General features: G+C 39.2%; 1 protein-coding gene across 4 annotated transcripts in view; it reads right to left on the bottom strand.

Moving 5' to 3' along the window:
* LEPR (leptin receptor) overlaps nucleotides 1-23,667 on the bottom strand; it is a 101,331-nt gene extending 77,664 nt beyond the window's left edge. The window contains exons 1-3 of one of the 4 annotated variants that reach the window (XM_073234081.1): nucleotides 23,312-23,651; nucleotides 22,739-22,981; nucleotides 18,192-18,281 (exon numbers count right to left, since the gene is read on the bottom strand). The gene's annotated coding sequence lies outside the window, so the exon portion shown is untranslated. Of the gene's footprint in view, nucleotides 1-18,191; nucleotides 18,282-22,738; nucleotides 22,982-23,311 lie in introns of all 4 variants that reach the window. The other 3 variants (XM_037024377.2, XM_037024376.2, XM_073234082.1) reach the window with 3 other exon arrangements.
* Nucleotides 23,668-23,927: the final 260 nt, after the last annotated feature.

Raw genomic sequence — 23,927 nt, 5'->3', positions numbered from 1 at the left:
AATCCAAAAGTACTTATATACAAGTAGTTTGACTTAATTACAAAATTCAGCAAGGCTGGCGATGAAAAATATAACTACATAAAACCAGTGTTCTAAACACTTTCCACTTATTCTGCGGCCAGTGTTACCCTGATATCAAAACCAGACAAAACTCCAAAAAAAACACAAAAAACTATAGACCCAAATAGATGCAAAAGTTCTAGCAAAAAAAAAAACCCAGCAATGTAAAAAACTGATTACACACTATAACCAAATATGATTTATCTCAGGAATGTAAGTTTGGTTTCAAATATGAAAATCAATGTATCAATCAATGATAAAAATAGAATAAAAGACAATTATCTCAATAGAAAAAGCATTTGACAAACTCCAACACCATTTCATGACAGAAGCATTCAACAAACTAGGAACTAAATAGAACTTCCTCAACTTGTTAACAGCTATATATGAATAATTCATAGCTAACATACATAATGGTGAAAGACTAGATGTTTCCCTGCTAAGATCTCAGAAACAAGACACTCACTTGTCCTTTCTATTCAACATTGTGCTGGAGGTTCTAGCTAGAAAAATTAGGCAAGAAAAAGAATTAAAATGCATTCACATTGGAAAGGAAGAAGTAAAACTGTCTATTCTCAGATGACATGATCATGTATATAGAAAATATTAAGGAATTCACAAAAAATATATTACACCTAATAAATAAGTTCAGCAAGGTTGAAGAAAACAAAATCAATATACAAAAATCACTTGTACTTCTATACACTAGCAAGAACAATCTGAAAATAAAATTCAGAAATAATTTCATCCAGAGAGAGTGGGAAAAAATGGCAAAGTAGGAAGGCAAGGCTGGAACCTCTCCCCACAAACACATCAAGGAAGCAACTACAGCAAATACAATTAACCCTGACAATGTCCAGGAGACATAAGAGCAGATCACCTATACCTAGCAAAGAAGAGAAGACCACAAAGAAATGTGTCAAGTGGCAGTCGTGATTGAGCAGGACCCAAGCCTTTCCTGCATCCAAGCCCACAAGTGGGACAGAGAGGAACAGAGCAGAGAGAGAATAAGTACTCAGGAACTCTGCACACATGGCCCTGGAGATATGCCCTGGGAACACAAGTCCGCATTGCACTGGGCTTTGGTGATTAATAAGGCTGACCACCAGGAAGGGTTGGAGCTTTCTGGGAGGCTGAGACTCCAGCTGCTTGTGGAAGACAGGCATGTACCATTGGTCCAACTGACCCAACACAGAGGCAAGAGTTTGAAGGATTTACCAACAGTGGGAAAGGTGCCAAGGGCTGGCGGTTGGATAGGGCTCTCTCTGCAGGAGAAATGACAGGTGAACGATGTTTCCCTTGCCTTCCCTCAGCCCAACTGTTCTGGTATTCATGGAAGCCAGCGTCAAATGCTCCATCCCCTTCACTGGTGGCTCAGCCCTGAGGTGCTTCCATGTGCACCTGCCCATCCACCTGGCCCACTAGGCCCAGCAGTAGTCAGACTTTGCTGCCTGGAAGGCAGAGAAGGATTTTCTTCCTGGCAGGTGGAGGGAGGCTTTCCTAGCTTTCTCTTGGCCCAAGTGGGGAGGCACGTACAAGAGCCAGCTCAAAACACTCCTTTCTCCTCACTGGTGGCCCAGCCCACAACAATCCCAGCTGAAGCACCAGCTGCAAGGCTCACAGGGCATCTCCCAACAGAGATCAGCCACTGCTGGCAGACACAGAGAAAGGCAGCCTCGCCCACAGCCCGTCAAGAGCAACTGTAGCTACACTGCACAAGAGAACCAGGCACAGGTGAGCAAAGATTCTTGAGCCTCTGTGCATCACAAGATGCCTTCTTCAAAAAGCCCTTACTCAAGGGGGCATAATGGATCTATCTAATACAAATGAAGAAACACAGACACCCAGACAAAATAAGGAGGCAGAGGAATATGTTCCGAACCAAAAAACAGGATAAGACACAAAGAGCTAAATGAAATTGAGATCACCAATCCTCTTGATAAAGATTTCAAAGTAACAGTCATAAATACACTCACTGAACTATGGAAAAGTATTGACAGTTTCAGGGAGGACTTCAACAAAGAGATAGAAGAGTTGAGAAAGAGCCCCTCAGAGCTGAAGAATACAGCAGCTAAAATGAAATACACAATGGAGGGAATGAACAATAGATTGCTGCAGGTAGAGGAGACAATGAATGAAATGGAAATTAGAGGACAGGAAAACAACAAAGCTGAGAAATAGACAGAAAAAAGAATCTCTAGAACTGAGAGGATGCTAAGAGAGCTGTGTGACAACTCCAAACAAAATAATATTTGCATAATAGGGCTACCAGAAGGAAAATAGAAAGACAAAGGAGGAGAAAATCTTTGAAGAAATAATTGCTGAAAACTTCCCCAGTCTGGGGAAGGAAATAGACACCCAGGTCCTGGAAGTACAGAGAGCCCCTGACAAAAAGAAGCCAAGGAAGACAACATCAAGACATATAATAATTAAAATGACAAAGCTTAAGGTTAAAGAGAACGTATTAAAAGCAGCTAGAGAGAGGCAAAAAATTACTTATAAAGGAAACCCCAGCAGGCTGTTAGTGGACTTCTAAGCAGAAACTTTACAGGCCAAGGGGAGTGGCATGAAATATTTAAAGCATCAAAACAGAAGGATCTTCAATCAGAATCCTCTACCCAGCAAGGATATCATTCAGAATTTAAAGAGAGTTTAAAACTTTCCCAGAGGCGGAGCCAAGATGGCGGCATGAGTAGAGCAGTGGAAATCTCCTCCCAAAAACACATAGAGCTATGAAAATATAACAAACAAAACTCTTCCTAAAATAGAGACCAGAGGACACAGGACAACATCCAGACCACATCCACACATGCAAAAACCCAGCACCTTGTGAAGGGGGTAAGATACAAGTCCCGGCCCGGCAGGACCCGAGCGCCCCTCCCCCCGGCTCCCGGCGGGTAGAAAGAAACCGGAGCGGTTTTTTTTTTTTTTTTTGGCGAGTGCTTTTTGGAAGCCTTAAAGGGACAGGGACCCCGTTGCTAGGGAGGCAGGGCAGCAGGACCGGTGGGCGGGTGCCTGAGACCGGCGCCTGAGGATGGAGGAAATCGCGTGCTTTCCCCCTTATTTTTTCTCTTTTTGGCGAGTGCTTTTTGGAAGCCTTAAAGGGACAGGGACCCCGGTGCTAGGGAGGCAGGGCGGCGGGACTGGTGATCGGGTGCCTGGGACCGGTGCCTGAGGACAAAGACTATCCCGTGTTTTTCCCTGTGGGACTGGAGGGCGGGTGCATGAGACCAGCGCCTGAGGACGGAGGAAATTGCGCGTTTTTCCCCTTTTTTTATCTCTTTTTGGCGAGTGCTTTTTGGAAGCCTTAAAGGGACAGGGAGCCTGGTGCTAGGGAGGCAGAGCAGCAGGACCGGTGAGCGGGTGCCTGGGACCGGCACCTGACAACAAAGAATATCGCGTGTTTTTCCCTGCGGAACCGGTGGGAGGGTGCCTGAGACCGGTGCCTGAGGACGGAGGAAATCGCGCGTTTTCCCCCTTTTTTTTTCTCTCTTTTTGGCGAGTGCTTTTTGGAAGCTTAAAGGGACAGGGACCACAGTGCTAGGGAGGCAGAGCAGCAGGACAGGTGAGAGGGTGCCTGGGACCAGCGCCTGAAGACAAAGAATATCGCGCGTTTTTCCCTGCGGGACCGGTGGGCGGGTGCTTTTTGGAAGTCTTGAAGGGACAGGGACCCCGGTGCTAGGGAGGCAGGGCAGCAGAACCAGTGAGCGGGTGGCTGGGACCGGCGCCTGAGGAAAAAAAAAAAAAAATCGCTTGTTTTTACCTTTTTTTTTTTTCTGTTCCCTCTCTCATTGTTGCTGTTGTTGTTTTGGTTTGCAGAGTGCTTTTTGGAAGTCTTAAAGGGGTAGGACAGGACACTTAGACCAGAGGTAGGGAATCTGGGGACCTCTGGGCACTCTAACCGCCTAGGCAACAGGGAGCACAGAGGCCCCTTACGGAGAAAAATAGCCTCCCGGCCACTCCCCCTCCAACGGGGCTCCACCACTTTGAAGGAGCAGCCCCAGCCAGGCCACGCCCACAGCAACAGCAGAGATAAACTCCATAGCAAATGGGCAGGTAGCAGAAGTCCTGTCTGCGCACAGCTGACAAACATAAGCCACAAGAGGTTGCTATTCTCCCAGGAGAGGAAGGCCACAAACCAACAAGAAGGGAAGCTCTTCCAGCGGTCACTCGTACCAGGTCTGCAAACTATCTCTATCACCATGAAAAGGAAAAACTACAGGCAGACAAAGATCACAGAGACAACACCTGAGAAGGAAACAGACCTAACCAGTCCTCCTGAAAAAGAATTCAAAATAAAAATCATGAAAATGCAGACAGAGATGCAGAGAAAAATGCAAGAGCAATGGGATGAAGTCCGGAGGGAGATCACAGATGTCAGGAAGGAGACCACAGAAGTGAAACAATCCCTGGAAGGATTTATAAGCAGAATGGATAAGATGCAAGAGGCCATTGAAGGAATAGAAGCCAGAGAACAGGAACGTATAGAAGCTGACATAGAGAGAGATAAAAGGATCTCCAGGAATGAAACAACACTAAGAGAAATATGTGACCAAGCCAAAAGGAATAATATTCATATTATAGGGATACCAGAAAAAGAAGAAAGAGGAAAAGGGATAGAAAGTCTCTTTGAAGAAATAATTGCTGAAAACTTCCCCAAACTGGGGGAGGAAATAATCGAACAGACCATGGAATTACACAGAACACCCAACAGAAAGGATCCAAGGAGGAAAACACCAAGACACATAGTAATTAAAATGGCAAGGATTAAGGACAAGGAAAGAGTTTTAAAGGCAGCTAGAGAGAAAAAGGTCACCTATAAAGGAAAACCCATCAGGCTAACATCAGACTTCTCAACAGAAACCCTACAGGCCAGAAGAGAATGGCATGATATACTTAATACAATGAAACAGAAGGGCCTTCAACCAAGGATACTGTATCCAGCACAACTATCATTAACATACAATGGCAGGATTAAACAATTCCCAGACAAGCAAAAGCTGAGGGATTTTGCTTCCCACAAACCACCTCTACAGGGCATCCTACAGGGACTGCTCTAGATGGGAGCACTCCTAAAAAGAGCACAGAACAAAACACCCAACATATGAAGAATGGAGGAGGAGGAATAAGAAGGGAGAGAAGAAAATAATCTCCAGACAGTGTATATAACAGCTCAATAAGCGAGCTAAGTTAGGCAGTAATATACTAAAGAAGCTAAACTTGAACCTTTGGTAACCACGAATCTAAAGCCTGCAATGGCAATAAGTACATATCTCTCAATAGCCACCCTAAATGTAAATGGACTTAATGCACCAATCAAAAGACACAGAGTAATAGAATGGATAAAAAAGCAAGACCCATCTATATGCTGTTTACAAGAAACTCACCTTAAACCCAAAGACAAGCATAGACTAAAAGCAAAGGGATAGAAAAACATATTTCAGGCAAACAACAGTGAGAAGAAAGCAGGGGTTGCAGTACTAGTATCAGACAAAATAGGCTTCAAAACAAAGAAAGTAACAAGAGATAAAGAAGGGCACTACATAATGATAAAGGGCTCAGTCCAACAAGAGGATATAACCATTCTTAATATATATGCACCCAACACAGGAGCACCAGCATATGTGAAGCAAATACTAACAGAACTAAAGAAGGAAATAGACTGCAATGCATTCATTCTAGGAGACGTCAATACACCACTAACCCCAAAGGATAGATCCACCGGGCAGAAAATGAGTAAGGACACACAGGCACTGAACAACACACTAGAACAAATGGACCTAATAGACATCTATAGAACTCTACATCCAAAAGCAACAGGATATACATTCCTCTCAAGTGCACATGGAACATCCTCCAGAATAGACCACATACTAGCTCACAAAAAGAGCCTCAGTAAATTCCAAAAAATTGAAATTCTACCAACCAATTTTTCAGACCACAAAGGTATAAAACTAGAAATTCTACAAAGAAAACAAAACAGCTCACAAACACATGGAGGCTTAACAACATGCTACTAAATAATCAATGGATCAATGAACAAATCAAAATAGAGATCAAGGAATATATAGAAACAAATGACAACAACAACACTAAGCCCCAACTTCTGTGGGATGCAGCGAAAGCAGTCTTAAGAGGAAAGTATATAGCAATCCAGGCACACTTGAAGAAGGAAGAACAATCCCAAATGAATTGTCTAACATCACAATTATCAAAACTGGAAAAAGAAGAACAAATGAGGCCTAAAGTCAGCATAAGGAGGGACATAATAAAGATCAGAGAAGAAATAAATAAAATTGAGAAGAATAAAACAATAGCAAAAATCAACGAAACCAAGAGCTGGTTCTTTGAGAGAATAAACAAAATAGATAAGCCTCTAGCCCAACTTATTAAAAGAAAAAGAGAATCAACACAAATCAACATAATCAGAAATGAGAATGGAAAAATCATGACACACTCCACAGAAATACAAAGAATTATTAAAGACTACTATGAAAACCTATATGCCAACAAGCTGGAAAACCTAGAAGAAATGGACAACTTCCTAGAAAAATACAACCTCCCAAGACTGACCAAGGAAGAAACACAAAAGTTAAACAAACCAATTACGAGCAAAGAAATTGAAACGGTAATCAAAAAACTACCCAAGAACAAAACCCCGGGGCCGGACGGATTTACCTCGGAATTTTATCAGACACACAGAGAAGACATAATACCCATTCTCCTTAAAGTGTTCCAAAAAATAGAAGAGGAGGGAATACTCCCAGACTCATTCTATGAAGCCAACATCACCCTAATACCAAAACCAGGCAAAGACCCCACCAAAAAAGAAAATTACAGACCAATCTCCCTGATGAATGTAGATGCAAAAATACTCAATAAAATATTAGCACACAGAATTCAACAGTGTATCAAAAGGATCATACACCATGACCAAGTGGGATTCATCCCAGGGATGCAAGGATGGTACAACATTCGAAAATCCATCAACATCATCCACCACATCAACAAAAAGAAAGACAAAAACCACATGATCATCTCCATAGATGCTGAAAAAGCATTTGACAAAATTCAACATCCATTCATGATAAAAACTCTCAGCAAAATGGGAATAGAGGGCAAGTACCTCAACATAATAAAGGCCATATACGATAAACCCACAGCCAGCATTATACTGAACAGCGAGAAGCTGAAAGCATTTCCTCTGAGATCGGGAACCAGACAGGGATGCCCACTCTCCCCACTGTTATTTAACATAGTACTGGAGGTCCTAGCCATGGCAATCAGACAAAACAAAGAAATACAAGGAATCCAGATTGGTAAAGAAGAAGTTAATCTGTCACTATTTGCAGATGATATGATACTGTACATAAAAAACCCTAAAGACTCCACTCCAAAACTACTAGAACTGATATCGGAATACAGCAAAGTTGCAGGATACAAAATTAACACACAGAAATCTGTAGCTTTCCTATACACGAACAATGAAACAATAGAAAAAGAAATCAGTAAAACAATTCCATTCACCATTACATCAAAAAGAATAAAATACCTAGGAATAAACCTAACCAAAGAAGTGAAAGACTTATACTCTGAAAACTACAAGTCACTCTTAAGAGAAATTAAAGGGGACACTAATAAATGGAAACTCATCCAATGCCCATGGCTAGGAAGAATTAAGATCGTCAAAATGGCCATCCTGCCCAAAGCAATATACAGATTTGATGCAAACCCTCTCAAATTACCACCAACATTCTTCAATGAATTGGAACAAATAATTCCAAAATTCATATGGAAACACCAAAGACCCAGAATAGCCAAAGCAATCCTGAAAAAGAAGAATAAAGTAGGGGGGATCTCACTCCCCAACTTCAAGTTCTACTACAAAGCCATAGTAATCAAGACAATTTGGTACTGGCACAAGAACAGAGCCACAGACCAGTGGAACAGATTAGAGACTCCAGACATTAACCCAAACATATATGGTCAATTAATATTTGATAAAGGAGCCATGGACATACAACGGCAAAATTACAGTCTCTTCAACAGATGGTGCTGGCAAAACTGGACAGCTACATGTAGGAGAATGAAACTGGACCATTGCCTAACCCCATATACAAAGGTAAACTCAAAATGGATCAAAAACCTGCATGTAAGTCATGAAACCATTAAACTCTTGGAAAAAAACATAGGCAAAAACCTCTTAGACATAAACATGAGTGACCTCTTCTTGAACATATCTCCCCGGGCAAGGAAAAGAACAGCAAAAATGAGCAAGTGGGACTACATTAAGCTGAAAAGCTTCTGTAGAGCGAAAGACACCATCAATAGAACAAAAAGGAACAGTATGGGAGAATATATTTGAAAATGACAGATCCGATAAAGGCTTGACGTCCAGAATATATAAAGAGCTCACACGCCTCAACAAACAAAAAACAAATAACCCAATTAAAAAATGGGCAGAGGAACTGAACAGACAGTTCTCTAAAAAAGAAATACAGATGGCCAACAGACACATGAAAAGATGCTCCACATCGCTAATTATCAGAGAAATGCAAATTAAAACTACAATGAGGTATCACCTCACACCAGTAAGGATGGCTGCCATCCAAAAGACAAACAACAACAAATGTTGGCGAGGCTGTGGAGAAAGGGGAACCCTCCTACACTGCTGGTGGGAATGTAAATTAGTTCAACCATTGTGGAAAGCAGTTTGGAGGTTCATCAAAATGCTCAAAACAGACCTACCATTTGACCCAGGAATTCCACTCCTAGGAATTTACCCTAAGAACGCAGCAATCAAGTTTGAGAAAGACAGATGCCCCCCTATGTTTATCGCAGCACTATTTACAATAGCCAAGAATTGGAAGCAACCTAAATGTCCATCGGTAGATGAATGGATAAAGAAGATGTGGTACATATACACAATGGAATACTACTCAGCCATAAGAAGTGGAAAAATCCAACCATTTGCAGCAACATGGATGGAGCTGGAGAGTATTATGCTCAGTGAAATAAGCCAAGCGGAGAAAGAGAAATACCAAATGATTTCACTCATCTGAGCAGTATAAGAACAAAGGAAAAACTGAAGGAACAAAACAGCAGCGGAATTACAGAACCCAAAAATGGACTAACAGGTACCAAAGGGAAAGGAACTGGGGAGGATGGGTGGGCAGGGAGGGATAAGTGGGGGGGAAGAAGAAGGGGGGTATTAAGATTAGCATGCATGGGGGGGAGGGAGAAAGGGGAGGGTGGGCTGCACAACACAGAGCGGACAATTAGGGATTCTACAACATTTTGCTAAGCTGATGGACAGTAACCTTAATGTGGTTGTTAGGGGGGACCTGATATAGGGGAGAGCATAGTAAACATAGTACTCTGCATGTAGGTGTAGATTAAAGATTAAAAAAAAAAAAGAAAGAAAGAAAGAAAGAAAAGGGGGATTACTCCTTGATAGGATAAAACTATTGGTAAATCAAAGATCAATGCATGCTTTAAATAGCCTTAATGTTGATCACTTAAAGGGTGTCAGATGATCAGCTATGGAGGTACTCTTTTCTGATAATATTCCTTTCTCTTAATAAAAAAAAAAAACAAAGCAGTCCCTGTGTGCTGACCTCCAATGAGTTCTGCACAGTGGTATAGAGGGCATGTCAAAGTGTGGGCAAAGGGTCTGTTTGTTTCTATGCAGAAGATCAAGGCCTAGCTTGGCTACCCAGAAAATGAACTAAGATACGATATGAGGAGGAGCTTCCAGCATCAGCACTCTCTGGAGGACTCGTGCCGGGGGATGATCATCAAAAAGCCTCCACGGGGATCCGGGCGATGCTGTGGTCGTGGCTGCATCCACCCCACCGTTTCCTGGACTTGCCATTGGAATGAGGAGGGAGATGTCTAGGCTGTCATGTGCATACAGTGAGACAACGAATTTGACCGGATCTGTACTGTTGGAACTCAACCAGGAGTTGGGAGGGGTGCAAGGTGTAGCACTCCAAAATTTTATGACTATAGACTATCTACGGTTAAAAGGACATATGGGAGGTGAACAGAACCCAGAAATGGGCTGCTTTAATTTGTCTGATTTCTCTCAGACTGTTCAAGTACAGTTGGACAATATCCATCATATCATAGACAAATTTTCACAAATGCCTAGGGTACCTAAATGATTTTCTTGGCTTCACTGGAGATGGATGGTAATTATAGATTTGCTTTGTTTATGTCACCGTATTCCTATTATGTTAATATGTGAGCGCAAGTTAGTTAGTAGTTTAAAACCTATACATGCTTAAGGTACTCTACAAGAAGATATGTCAAAGAAATAATCAATCCTCCCATGTTTTCTTCCATATGCTACCTCTATAGCTTTTCTTCTTCCTTCCTAATTACAACCCTTAAATAGAATTCGTGCCTCATATCGAAGTTACCGAGTATCATAATTCCTCCAGATGGTAAAGATATACCTCGAGACAAGTGCTGGGCATAGAAGCCACAGGGCATAAATCTGCAAAGAAGTAAAAAGCTAACCTTTTCAAACAATATGGCTTCTCTCTCACTTACCAACTTTACATTTCCCTGTATGGCCCCGGAAGATAACTGTTTAGCCAGAGACGGGTAAGATTCCTCAAGGGAGGAACAACCTAAGACAGGCACAGTCTCAGGGGGGCCATCAGGTGAGAAATTGGGGATCAACAGAGGTGAGGCTCAGAACCTCATCCCCCCTGCTTTGAGAGAAATCTTCTGCATCCGTGGATGGTTTATTGCCCTTGTCTGGCTTGGATTAACACATAGTCTACAGGCACACACCTGATCATCTACAATTGCTCTCCTACAACACTAAACTATGTTTTCTACCTTTATCTTGCATCTACCTACCACTTCAGCATTTTATTAAAAATAAAAATAATAATAATAATAAAGGGAGAAATGTGGGATCAACATATAAATCAAGTATAAAAATCAAATGAATATTCATATTTGACCTGATTGTTTATAGTTCATAATGCGTGATCAAAACCGAAAGTTTCTGTGATGAATGCCCTTGCACTGTTCACCATGTAAGAACTTATTCACTATGTAAGAATTCGTTCACCATGTAAGACCTTGTTCGTTATGCTTCAGAAGATTGGAGACTGACGAGAGTTAGGCTTGAGATGGATTAATGATTGTACATTGAGCACTGACCCCCCTATACTGAATTTTATTGTTGTTAACAACCATTTGATCAATAAATATGAGAGATGCCCTCTCAAAAAAAAAGATTAAAAAAAAACAAAAAAACTTTCCCAGGTAAATGAGTTAAGAGACTTTACCACCACTAAACCAGCATTACACGATATGTTAAACAGACTTCTGTAGATGAAAATGTTCTTAAGCCTAAATATTTTTCATCAGTGATAATAAAACCACAGTAAAGGTATAGATCAATTACTTACCAAGCAAGTATGAAGTCTAAAAAAAGTAGTAAAATCAACTATATACAAAATCAGCCAAAGGATACACAAATAACTCAAAATGTGACATCTAATAAATAAAATGTGGAGGAGGAAGAAGTTGAAAAAAGTACTTTCAGACTGTGTTTGAAATAGAGTGACCATACACTTAATGTAGACAGTTATATAGTTAGGAAACTGAACTTTATGGTAACCACAAGCCTAAAGCCTAAAATAGATACACACAAAAAAAATTTTTTTAAGAAATTCAACCACAACACTAATAAACCACCAAATAACAAGAAGAGACTATAAGGAAGAAAGGAACAGAGAGGAACTACAAAAACAGCAAGAAAATTAATAAAATAGAAATAAGTACATACCATCAATAATTACCTTAAATGTAAATAGACTGAATCCACCAAATATGGAGGGTGGCAAAATGGATAAAGAAACAAGACCTATCTATATGCTGACTACAAGAGACTTGTTTCAGACCTAAAGACATACATAAACTGAAAGTGAAGGGGTGGAAAAAGGTATTTCATGCAAATAATAGGGAGAAAAATGCAGGAGTATCAATACATGTATCAGACAAAATAGATTTTGAAACAAAGAAGGACATTACATAATGGTAAAGGGATCAGTCCAACAAGAGAATATAACCATTATAAATACTGATGCACCCAACATAGAGGCACCTAATATGTAAAACAAATACTAACAGAACTAAAGGGATGAACACACTACAACTCAATTATATTGGGAACTTTAACACACAGACCACTTATATCAATGGACAGATCAACCAGACAGGAAATAAATAAGGAAACAGAGGTATTGAACAACACACTAGGTCAGATGGACTTAACAGATAAATACAGAACATTCCACCCAAAGGCAGCAGGATACACATTTCTCTCAAGTGCACATGGAATGTTCTCCAGAACAGATCACATATCAGGTCACAAAAAGGAGACTCAATAAATTCAAAAATATTGAAATAGTATCAAGCATCTTTTCAGGTCACAATGGTATTAAACTAGAAATAAATGTAATGAAGTAAAGAAAAAAACCCACAAACACATGAAGGCTAAACAACATACTTCTAAATAATCAATGGATCAATGAACAAATTAGAGAAGAAATCAAGCAACACATGGAGATAAAAGAAAGCAAAACTCCAACAGTCCAAAGTTTGTGGGATGCCACAAAAGCATTTCTAAGGGGGAAGTACATTGATATACAAGAAATAAAAATGATCCCAAATAAACAGTCTAAACTGACAACTAAAGAAACTGGAAAAATGAAACCGAAGTTAGTTAGTAGAAGGAAGGATATAATAAAGATCAGAGCAGAAATAAACACAACAGAGAAGAATAAAACAATAGACAAATACAAATGAAACCAGAAACTGGTTCTTTGAGAAGATAAATAATAGACAAACCCCTAGCCAGACTTATCAAGAAAAAAAAAGAGAGTACACAAATAAAATCAGAAACAAAAGAAGAGTAGTTATAGCTAACACCACAAAAATAAAAAGAATTATTAGAGAATTCTATGAAAAATTATATGCTACTAAGTCAGATAACCTAGAAGAAATAGAAAAATTCCTGGAAAAGTACAACATTCCAAGACTGACCTAGGAAGAAGCAGAAAATCTGAACAGACCAACTTCCAGTAATTAAATTGAACTAGTAATCAAAAACCTCACAAAAAACAAAAGTCCAGGACCAGATAGCTTCACAGCTGAATTCTATCACACATTAAAAGAAGTCCTAATACCCATCCTTCTTAAAATATTCCAATAAGTAGAAGAGGAAGGAATACTTCCAAACTCATTTTATGAGGCCAGCATTACTCTAAGACCAAAACCAGACAAATACACTATAAAAAAAGATTTATAGACCTATATTCCTGATGAACATAGATGGCAAAACCCTCAACAAAATATTAGCAAATAGAATCCAAAAATACATGAAAAGGATCATCCATCACAACCAAGTGGGATTTATTCTAGGGATGCAAGAATGGTATACTATTTGTAAATCATTCAGTATCATACACCACATTAACAAAAGGATAAAAACCACATGATCATCTCTAAAGAAGCTGAAAAAGCATCTGATGAAATTCAATATCCATTCATGATAAAAACTCTCAACAAAATGGGTATAAAGTGTATGCACCTGAACATAATAAAGGTCAAATACAAAAAACACATAGCTAACATCATATTCAATGGTGAAAAGCTGAAAAATTTTCCTCTGTGATCAAGAACAAGATAAGGATGTACACTCTCACCACTTCTATTCAACACAGTGACAATCAGACAAGATAAAGAGATAAAAGGCATCTAAATTGGTAAGGAGGAAGCCAAACTGTCACTATTTGTGGATGACATGACACTATATATATAGAAAACCCTAAAGACTCCACCAAAAGCTATTAGAATTAATAACTAGATTCAGCAAAGTTGCAGGATACAAAATTAATAACACAGAAATCTGTTGTGTTCCTATATATACTAACAACAAACTGGCAGAAAGAGAAATCTTGAAAACAGTTCAATTTAAAATTGCATCAAAAAGAATACAATACCTAGGAAAAAACTTAACCAAGGAGATAAGAGACCTGTACTCTGAAAACTCTAAGACACTCATGAGAGAAATTAAAGGAGACACCAATAAATGGAAATCTATCCCATGCTCATGGAAAGGAAGAGTTAATATTGGCAAAACGGCCATCCTGCCCAAAGCAATTTAGATTCAATGCAATTCCTAGCAAAATACCAGTAACATTTTTCAATGAACTATAGTAAAGAATCCTAAAACTCATACAGAACCACAAGAGACCCCAAACAGTCAAAGCTATCCTGAAAAAAAAGAACAAAGCTCAGGGATTTTTTTCCCCTGACTTTGAGCTATATTATAAAGCTATAATAATCAAAACAGTATGGTACTGGCATGAGAACAGACCCATAGTTCAATGGAACAGAACAGAATCTAGATATAATCCCATGTGTATATGGTCAATTAATATATGATAAAGGAGCCATGAGTATACAATGGGGAAAAGACAGACTTTTCAACAACTGGTGTTGGAAAACCTGGACTGCTACATATAAGACAATGAAACTGGATGATTGTCTAACTTCATAGACAAAATTAAACTCAAAATAGATTAAGACCTAAATGCAAGACATGAAACCATGAAACTCTTCTTAGAAGAAAACATAAGCAAAAATCCCTTGAACATAAGCATGAGCAATATTTCTCTGGACATACCCAGGCAAAGGAAACAAAAAATGAACAATGGAACTACCTCAAACTCAAAGGCTTCTGTACATCAAAGGACACCATTAACAAAACAAAAAGGCAGCCTACAGTGCAGGAGAATATATTCGTAAATGATTTATCCAGTAAGGGGTTAGCATCCAAAATATATAAAGAAACATATGCCTCAACACCAAAAAAAAACAAACCTAATTAAAAAATGGGCAGAGGACCTGAACAGACATTTCTTCAAAGAAGAAATAAAGATGGCCAAGAGACAAATGAAAGATGCTCCCACATCACTAATCATCAGGGAAGTGCAAATAAAAAATACAATGAGGTATTACTTCACACCAGTTAGAATGGCCTCTAGCCAGATGACCAAAAATAGTAAGTGTTGGCAAGGATGTGGAGAAAAGAGAACCATATTACGCTGTTGGTGGGAATGTAAATCAGTGCAGCCACTATGAAAAACAGTATGGAGGTTCCTCAAAAAAGTAAATATAGAAATATCACATGACCTAGTAACTCCACTTTTAGCAATTTACCAAAGAAAGCAAAACCCCTGATTCAAAAAGATATGCACCCCTATGTTTATTCTCACATTATTTACAATAGCCAAGATATGGAAGCAACCAAAGTATCCATCATAGATGAATGGATAAAAAGAGGGAATATTATTCAGCCATAGAATAGAAAGAAATCCTGCCATTTGCAGCAACATGGATGGACCTCAATAGTGGGTATTATGCTAAGTGAAATAAGTCAGACAGAGAAAGATAAATACTGTATGATTTTCATTTATTTGTGGAATCTAAAACCAAACCAAAACAAAATAAACAAAACAGCAGTAGACTCTTAGAGAATGAGAAGTGACTGGTGACATGCAGGATGGGTTAGGGTGGTGGGTGGGGCAGGTGAAGGGGAAAAAGGGGCACAAAAATGCTCAATCATAATATAATTTGGTAACAGAGATGGTAGTACAGCATGGAGAATATAGCCAATGATTTTATAACATCTTTCCATGTTCACAGATAGTAACTGCACTAGTGGAGGGAAGGAATTAATTATGTGGGTAACAGTTGAACCATTGTGTTTATACTTGAAACCAATATAAGGTTGTATATCATCTATATTTCAATAAAATAATAATAATAATAATTTCATTTCCAATGGCATCAGAAAGAATAAAATACTTAGGAATAAATTCAACAAAAGAAGTGCACTGATTACTATATAAAACATCATTTAAAGAAGTTAAATAATATCCAAATAAATGGAAAAACATCCCATGTTCATGAATTGAAAGAAATTTAATTATATTAGGATGATGATATACCCCAAATTGATCTAAGATTTAACATAATCCCCTCAAAATCCTAGCTTCCTTTTGTGTAGAAATCTAAAATTCATATGGATACACAAAGGACTAGCCAAAATAACATCGAAGAACAGGTACAAAGTTGGAGAACTCATAATTCCAATTTCAAAACTTGCTTCAAAGCTACAGTAATCAAGATAGCGTGGTATATTGATATAAGAGTAGAAATATGGATCCATGGAATAGAGATTCCAGATATATATCCTTAACATTTTGGGCAAACTTATTTTTGAGAAGATGCCTAGACATGGGGAAAGAATTTTTTTTCAACCAGTGTTATTGGGACAAGCAGATATCCACATACAAAAGAATGAAACTGGACTCTTCCTTCACTCCACATATTCAAAGTAAAAAAAAAAAACACAATTAAATGTAAAAACTAAAACTATGAAATTCTTATAAGTAAAACATAGAAGTAAATCTTCGTGACCTTAAATTGAGTAATGGTTTCTTAGCTATGACATGAAAAAATAAGTACAAAAAAAATAGGCAAACTGGACTTTTTTAAATCATAAATTTTGGGGTTTCAAAGGACATCATCAAAAAAGTGAAAACAACTCACAGAATGGGAAAAATATCTAAAAATTTTCATTCTTATAAGGGATTTTTTATCCATATATACAGAACTCTTACAACAATAAAAAAACAAATACTCCCATTAAAAAAAGGCAAAGAACATTTCTCCAAAAAAAGATATACAAGTGGCCAATAGGCACATGAAAAGATGCTCAACATCTTTAATCATCAGGAAATACACATCAAAACCACAATGAAATACCACTTCACACCCATTAGGATGGCTGTAATCAAAAGTACAGATAATAACAAGTGTTACCAAGGATGTGGAGAAATTGGAGCCCTGGTACATTGCTGGTGGGACTGTAAAATGATGAAAGCTGCTTTGGAAAGCTGTTTGGCAAATTTCCAAATGTTAAACATAGTGTTATTGTTTGACTCAGTAAATCCACTGCTAGAGATAAAAATTTATATTCACATAAAAACTTGTATACAAATAGTAGCATTGTTCATGATAACCAAAAAGTGGAAATGACTCAAATGTCCATCAACTAATGAATGAATAAGCAAAAAGCAGTATATCCATATAATGGAATATTATTTGGTCAAAAAGAGACTGAAGTACTGATCCATGCTACAGCATGAATGACTATTGAAGCACTATGCTAAGTGAAAGGGCTCTGCCACTAAAGGCCTCCATGATTTTATTTCTATGAATATCCGGAATAGGCAAACTGATCAGATACAGAAAATAAATCAGTGGTTTCAGGGATGGGAGGAGGGGGAATGGAGAATGACTGCTAATGGGCATGGAGTTTCTTGGGAAAGTGATAAAATTGTTCTGAAATTAGATAGTGGTGATGGCTGCACAAATCTGTTAATGCACTAAAAACCAGTGAACTACATACTATAAAAAGATGAACTTTATAACATGTGAATTATAATCCATTAAGCCGTTATTTGTAAAATACTTCAAAGGTCAAGTTTATTTCTATATGACATTAAGTGACCATGAATATTTTTAAAAGATATGTGTAAAATAATTTTGTAGTTCCTGTGAACAAACCTAATAAGATGTTCAAGAACTCCTAAGGAAAAAATCATAAAATGTTTACATTTCTTATATTAGAGAAAACCTAACCATGTTGAGAGATAATCATGGATTTTAGGACTGAATATGTAAAAGATTTCAATTTCCTTTTAATTGTTTATGGACTCAAAACATTCTCAATACAATCTCCATTAAATTTCTAAAAAAATTTTTAGAACTTGACATGCTGATTCAAAAAATATATATGAAAAGGCAAAGGGCCAAGGGATGCCCTAGCACTCCTGAAAATTGCACAGAGTGGGAGGATTTACTCCTCCACTTACCAAACAGCAAGACTTAATTTAAATCTATAATAATTATGGCAATGTGGTCTGTGCAAAGATACAGAGACCAAAGGAATAATACAGAGCACAGAAACAGACTCACACATATACTGACTTTTGATATTTGAAATGGATAACTAATATATTACTACTCACCAGTATTTCCAGATTTATTTTCCTTTCAGCACAGAAAGGATTAACCCTTTTCCACCTCCTTGAAGTTAGGCATACCAGTGGCTTTTGCTTCTAAAATGTGAGTGACAATAATTCATATCACTTTCAGGTGGAGACATTTAAAGCTAGTTCATTTATTACCCATGCTTTCTCTCCATACTACACTAAGTGGGACTGTCTGGTGCTCCAAACTGTGTGCTACATAATAATGGACATTCTCTTGAATTTCAACCTCTGAGTTATTGAGGACAGTTGGCCTGGAGAGTTGCCTTTATCCATAGGGAACGTTTCATGAATGAGAGGTAAACACTTATTACATTAAGTCAATGAGATTTGGAGATTGTTATTGCAACATAACCTACCCTATATTTACAGATACAAGGCTCAATCTCACAGGTAATTAAAGAAACAAACAATAATGAGATAATAATACATACCTATCAGATGGGCAAAAATTAAGTGTCTTGATATACTAAGTTTTGGCAAAGATGTAGAGCAAGGAAATCAAGAATGTAAATTGATAGAACCATATTGAAAAAAATGTGGCATTATCTAATAAATTGATTATCTGCAAGCCCCGTGCCCTGGTAATTTAACTAGAGAAACCTGTTCACCTGTGCACCAAGATACTCACAGAACAACAATCATAGGTGGTTTATTTATGTAGTGAAAGGAAGAAAGGAAGAAAGGAATGAAAGAAGGGAAGGAGGGAGGAAGGGAAGGAGAAAGGAATGGAAATGATCCAACTATCTGAAGTCAGAATCAGTAAATAATAGAGCTATTATATTCATACAATGAAATAGAGCCAGCAAGGAAAATTAACAACCACTGTCAGCAAGAGCCTTCAATCAACAAAAAATTACTGAGCCCCTCTTATATGCTAGTCCCACTTTCAGGTACTAGGGATACTAGAGTGAGCAAAACAGAAAAAAGTCTGCCCTGGTGATGTTTACATTCTAGTAGAAATTATTCCAGAAAAAAAACAATAAATGAGAAGTCATACAATATTCTAAAAGGTGGTAAGTACTATAGAGAAAAGCAAAGGGGAAAAGAGCGTATTGTAAGGTGAGAAGAAGGGCAATTTTAAATGAAATAATCGGAGTAGGCATCATTGAAGAGGAAACATTTGAACAAAGACTTAAAGGAAGTGAGAATAACAGAGTAAGCATGTGGATATCTGGGCAAAGTACATTCCAGGCAGAGGATGCTCAAGGGCAAAGATAGTCTCTGATACAGTCATATTCGAGTAATAGCAAGGAGACGATGTGGCTGGTACTGAGTGATAAGAATAGTAGGAAATTATCATGCAGGGCCTTGTAAGCAATCCAACTGTGGTTTTTTACTCTGTATGAACTGGAAAGCCACTAGAAATTTTGGAGCAGAAAAGTGACATGATTTGACATACATGGTAAAAAGAGAGCTCTGATTGCAATTTTGAGAATAGATTATAGATGGCAAAGGATAAAAGCAGGGAAACTGGTTTGGAGGCCCTTGCAATAATTCATGTGGGATATGATGGTAGCTCAGACCAGGGTAGCAACCACAGAGGTGATGAGAGTAATTATATACTGGATTTACTTCCAAGGTAGAACAAAAGAGTCTTTCCTGACACATAACATCTGAGGTGTGAGGGGATAGGAGAAATTAGGATGAATCCAAGATTTCAGGCCTGAGCAACTTGAAAGACAGAGATGGGGAAGACTGCAGGTAGAGTGGGCTTAGGCAAGATGAAGATTCCATTTGGAGTATATGGACCGAGATGTCTACTGGACATCCAATGGGAATGGTAAACAGGCAGCTGGATATAGAGATCTGAAGTTTATAGAGAGAAGTCCAGGCTTGAGCTACCATTTTGGAGTCATGAGGATATAGACACAGAGGTTGCAGAAAAAAAAATCAGAGTACATGAAATCATCAAAGAATGTAGATAGAAAATATCACCCAAGAACTAAACCTTAAGGCATTCTAAGCTTAAAACCTTCAAGAAAAGAGGAGACACCATCAAAGGAGACAGAAGGAGCAGCCAGTGAAAGAAGAAAACCAAGGGTGCACGATGCCCTGGAAGTCAATGAGGAAATATTACAGGGAGCAGAGTTGCAAACTGTGGCAATGCTACCAACAGGGGAAGTAAGATCAACACTGATCTCAGTAGTTAATGGATTTAGGAAAGGTGACGTCAGTGGTGCCTGATGGGAGTAGTTTGAGTATTGAAAAAAAACAAAAGATTCACAGCAATGGGTTTAAGACAATGTGAAGAGATAATTTAGAGACAGGGAATAAAGTGTTTACTTCAAAGGGGAGCAAAGAAACACAAATGATGTTAAGCAAATGAATTTATGAAAGAATGCCTCCTATATTCATCTAAAATTTTGTGATCAGGAAAAAGCAAACAAGAGGTTTCTGGGTACTGACAGATGCTCTTACTTGTGTGGTGAATAACAGGGTATTTGCTTTACTTATCTGTTGTAATTATTTGCTACATTATTTATCAACCAGTGCATTTGTTTTATGTACATGTTATAAAGTGCTAAAAAAATTAAAGATTAATAAGATCACGTGTGTGAAAAGACAACATATAATATTGCGATTGAGTCACAAAAGTTTTCAGGTATTTGAGAAGGAATATTCCAAATTGTAAGCAAACCAAATTTGAATTGAAACTCCAAAAGGTTATAGGTACTGGTTCTGACTAGTAGGTGAACATTTGTGCCTTTCTGATTTAATTAAAAGTGGAATTTGTAAATCACTTAAAATCTTAAGAATTAGAACAGACTGTAAGCCCTTGTTCATTTTTAACTCCACAGGACATGTTTTTTTAGTTTGTGCATTTAGTTCTCAATATGTGAAATGTGGTACAGCATCTGCCAAGACAATTCCTTTTTTTTCCTAGGTATTTTTAAGTTTTATTTCCAAAATTCCTAGAGATATTGCACTTCACAAATACAAACAATTTGGTTATATAATAGTGATCTAAGTGTGAAGACATGACTGTTTTTTCTTGGTAAGTTCATTACAAAAGAGGAATTGAACTTCTGCCAAACATGATGGCACTCCCAAGCCATGAATGAACTGGCTGTAGACCTTGAGCAGTCAGACCCATTCACTATTTTCAGCTGTTTGCCGACAAGCAATTAGGAGCCAGGGTGTCTGAGTTCTACTACTTTCTGTTCATTCAACAACTAATTTACATTTTGAGCATCTGTTTCAAAGAGATGATCACCTGCTTCACCAAAGACTATGAGGGAAGACAAAATGCCTGAATCACTGATGACATTTCCAGCCCAAAGGTAAAAAGGCAGTGAAAATAAGTTTAAATGTGTTCATGAAAGCATACTTCACATCCATTCCATGTTCCCAAACTGCACACAAAGCAGATGCTGGGTGGGAACACATTATTTTATTTTAGATCAAAGCCACCAAAAAAGAGCCAGAGACATTTCTAAACCTGTTCTACCTGCTAATGATTAAATCTCAAATAATCTTATATTACAAGGAACAACAAAAGCTATTTTAACATTCTCTTGCCTATTTAAACAAACCAACAGTTGTTTGCTGTTTTTTTTTTATTGAAAGGAAATAAAAGTTTCAATGACACTTTATAGTATACATCTCTTATACAACTTTGTGTGTGTATGTCAATTCTTAATTCTTGATTTATCTATTTAGTTAGCCTCTGCTATTTTCTGGGATTCATTCCAAAACAACTAAAATATATTACTAAAATTGGCATCTCTGCTCTTGAGCTTAATTTCAGTAAGGATCTGAAGTAGTCTGAAACCATTTTTTTAATATTCTGCATACAACTTTACGCTAAAATATAACACTGTTCAAGAGCAGCAATTGATAGAAAAGGTGCGATTTCTGTTCTCCGAAACAATTTCTGTTTCTTCCAAATGTACAGTACTGAAAGCTATGTTTTTGTTGCAAGTTGCAAATATTGCATTAAAGTTGAACATGATTCTTTAGAGTGAGACATGATCTAAATATTTACATGTAAACTACATATATCTGAACTGATTTATAAGTGTCTTTCTCTTTAATGTTTGGTTGGCAAACCCTAAAAGCATAAGTCATAAATGCACATAAATGAAATTACAAAAATCAAGATAGATCTTTTTAATTTCATGAAGTTATGAATCTGGCATAACTATTTTAAAGAGTTAAAGAACTATAAATTTTTGCTCTGGGAAACATCTTGGATATTATTAAAAGGCCCTCAGAATCTTACTCTAACCCTCTAACTTGACAGATGAGGAAAATGAGGCCAAAGGGGTTAAGCTAACCACACTGTCATGGATAATCAATAGCAAATCGTAGCAAAATCCAGGTATTCTGACCCCAACTCCAGAGCTCTGAAAGAATATATTTTTCAATATACTTTAAGACTCATGGAAATAAATATTAACAGAGAATACTGCAGGCAATCCCCCAATATAATGAATTCACTCAGGCTTACAAGAGTCAGTCTCATCTTTGCAAACGCAAGTGGCCCCCACAATCACCAAGTTTTAGATAGCCTCATCACATACCTAGGGGTTCCAAAGTGATTCCTCAGTTGAGTCTTTTTCTCACCTCTACAAATCCCTTTAAATAAGTGCTTTGGTTGGGATTCGGTTTTGTTGGTCTGCTTTATTTTTTAAATTTGCTTGGGGGGAGCAGGAGAGGGTGGACAAGTTTTCTCTTGTCCAAACCAACAACAAATCCTTCCTCCGGGCCCCAAGGCTTACTGGTTGATGTCGCAGTCCCTTCAGTTTCCAAAGTAGTAAGAAGACCTGGAAGAGAAGTTGACCAAGTGGCATTTCCTTCAGGTGGTGCCAGGCAGGTGTGCGCCCAGGCTCAGCGGTCCGCACCCAGCCGTGCGCCCCATACTCCTCGCCCGGGGGGTCTTCCGGATCCCCGACCCCTGAGGGACCAAGAGCCCCCCGCCGCCCTGCCTGCCCCCCATCGGGAACTGGCCGCTCCGGAGGCGCCGCCGGACTCCCTGTCCCCAACTGGCCCGCAGGCTCCGCGGCGGCCACGCGAGCTCCAAAGCTAGGCTCCTCGAGTGTCCAAAAGCGGGAAGAGGTGACAGAAGGGCTGGAGGAGAGAGAAGCGGGTCCCACCTCGATGCCGAGGTCCAGCCCAGGCGGAAGGCAGAGGTGGCGGCGGTGCTGGGGCTCGGGCACCTGCGTCGCTCGCGGTCAGCCGGCCGCGGGGTCTGGGCTGGGGCGGCTGCAAACTCCTCGCCGAAGGTGCGGAGCTGCTCTCGGGCGAGAGGCGGCGGCGGAGTGCGCGGAGGAGGGGCCGCGGGCCAGCGCGTGGGGAGGGGAGAAGGGGGGCAAGAGCGGCGGCCGCCGCGCACAAGCCGCTGCGCTCGGCCCGGGCCCCGGGGAGGGGCGGCGAGGAGCTCGGGGAGCAGGACCCCTGCCCGCCGCGCGGCCGGGAGCGAGGCGAACCTCGCAGGCAGGCGGCGCCGCTACTTCATCCCGCAGTCAGCGGCGGCGCGCCCACCCCGCGCGTGGTTCTCAGGCTCTGGGCTGGGCACCGGCGTTCCCTCTGCTCCTCCCACTTCCAGACTTCGGGCCTCTGCTGCCTCAGGTGTGCAAAATACTGCGGTAAGATTGCAATGATAGGGAGGCGTGAGAACGGAAAGCAAAGTGGAAAAGATCAGAAGCGGTAAGGTAGTGAGCTTCTGTCACCAAGGATGTTTCAATCCAGCATCGAGTCATGTTTGTCAGG

The sequence above is a fragment of the Manis javanica genome, chromosome 4 (assembly GCF_040802235.1).
Source record: "Manis javanica isolate MJ-LG chromosome 4, MJ_LKY, whole genome shotgun sequence".
NCBI classification, from domain to species: Eukaryota; Metazoa; Chordata; class Mammalia; order Pholidota; family Manidae; genus Manis; species Manis javanica.
The sequence above is the reverse complement of the archived record's forward strand: the minus strand, read 5'-3'. Positions and strand labels throughout refer to the sequence as shown.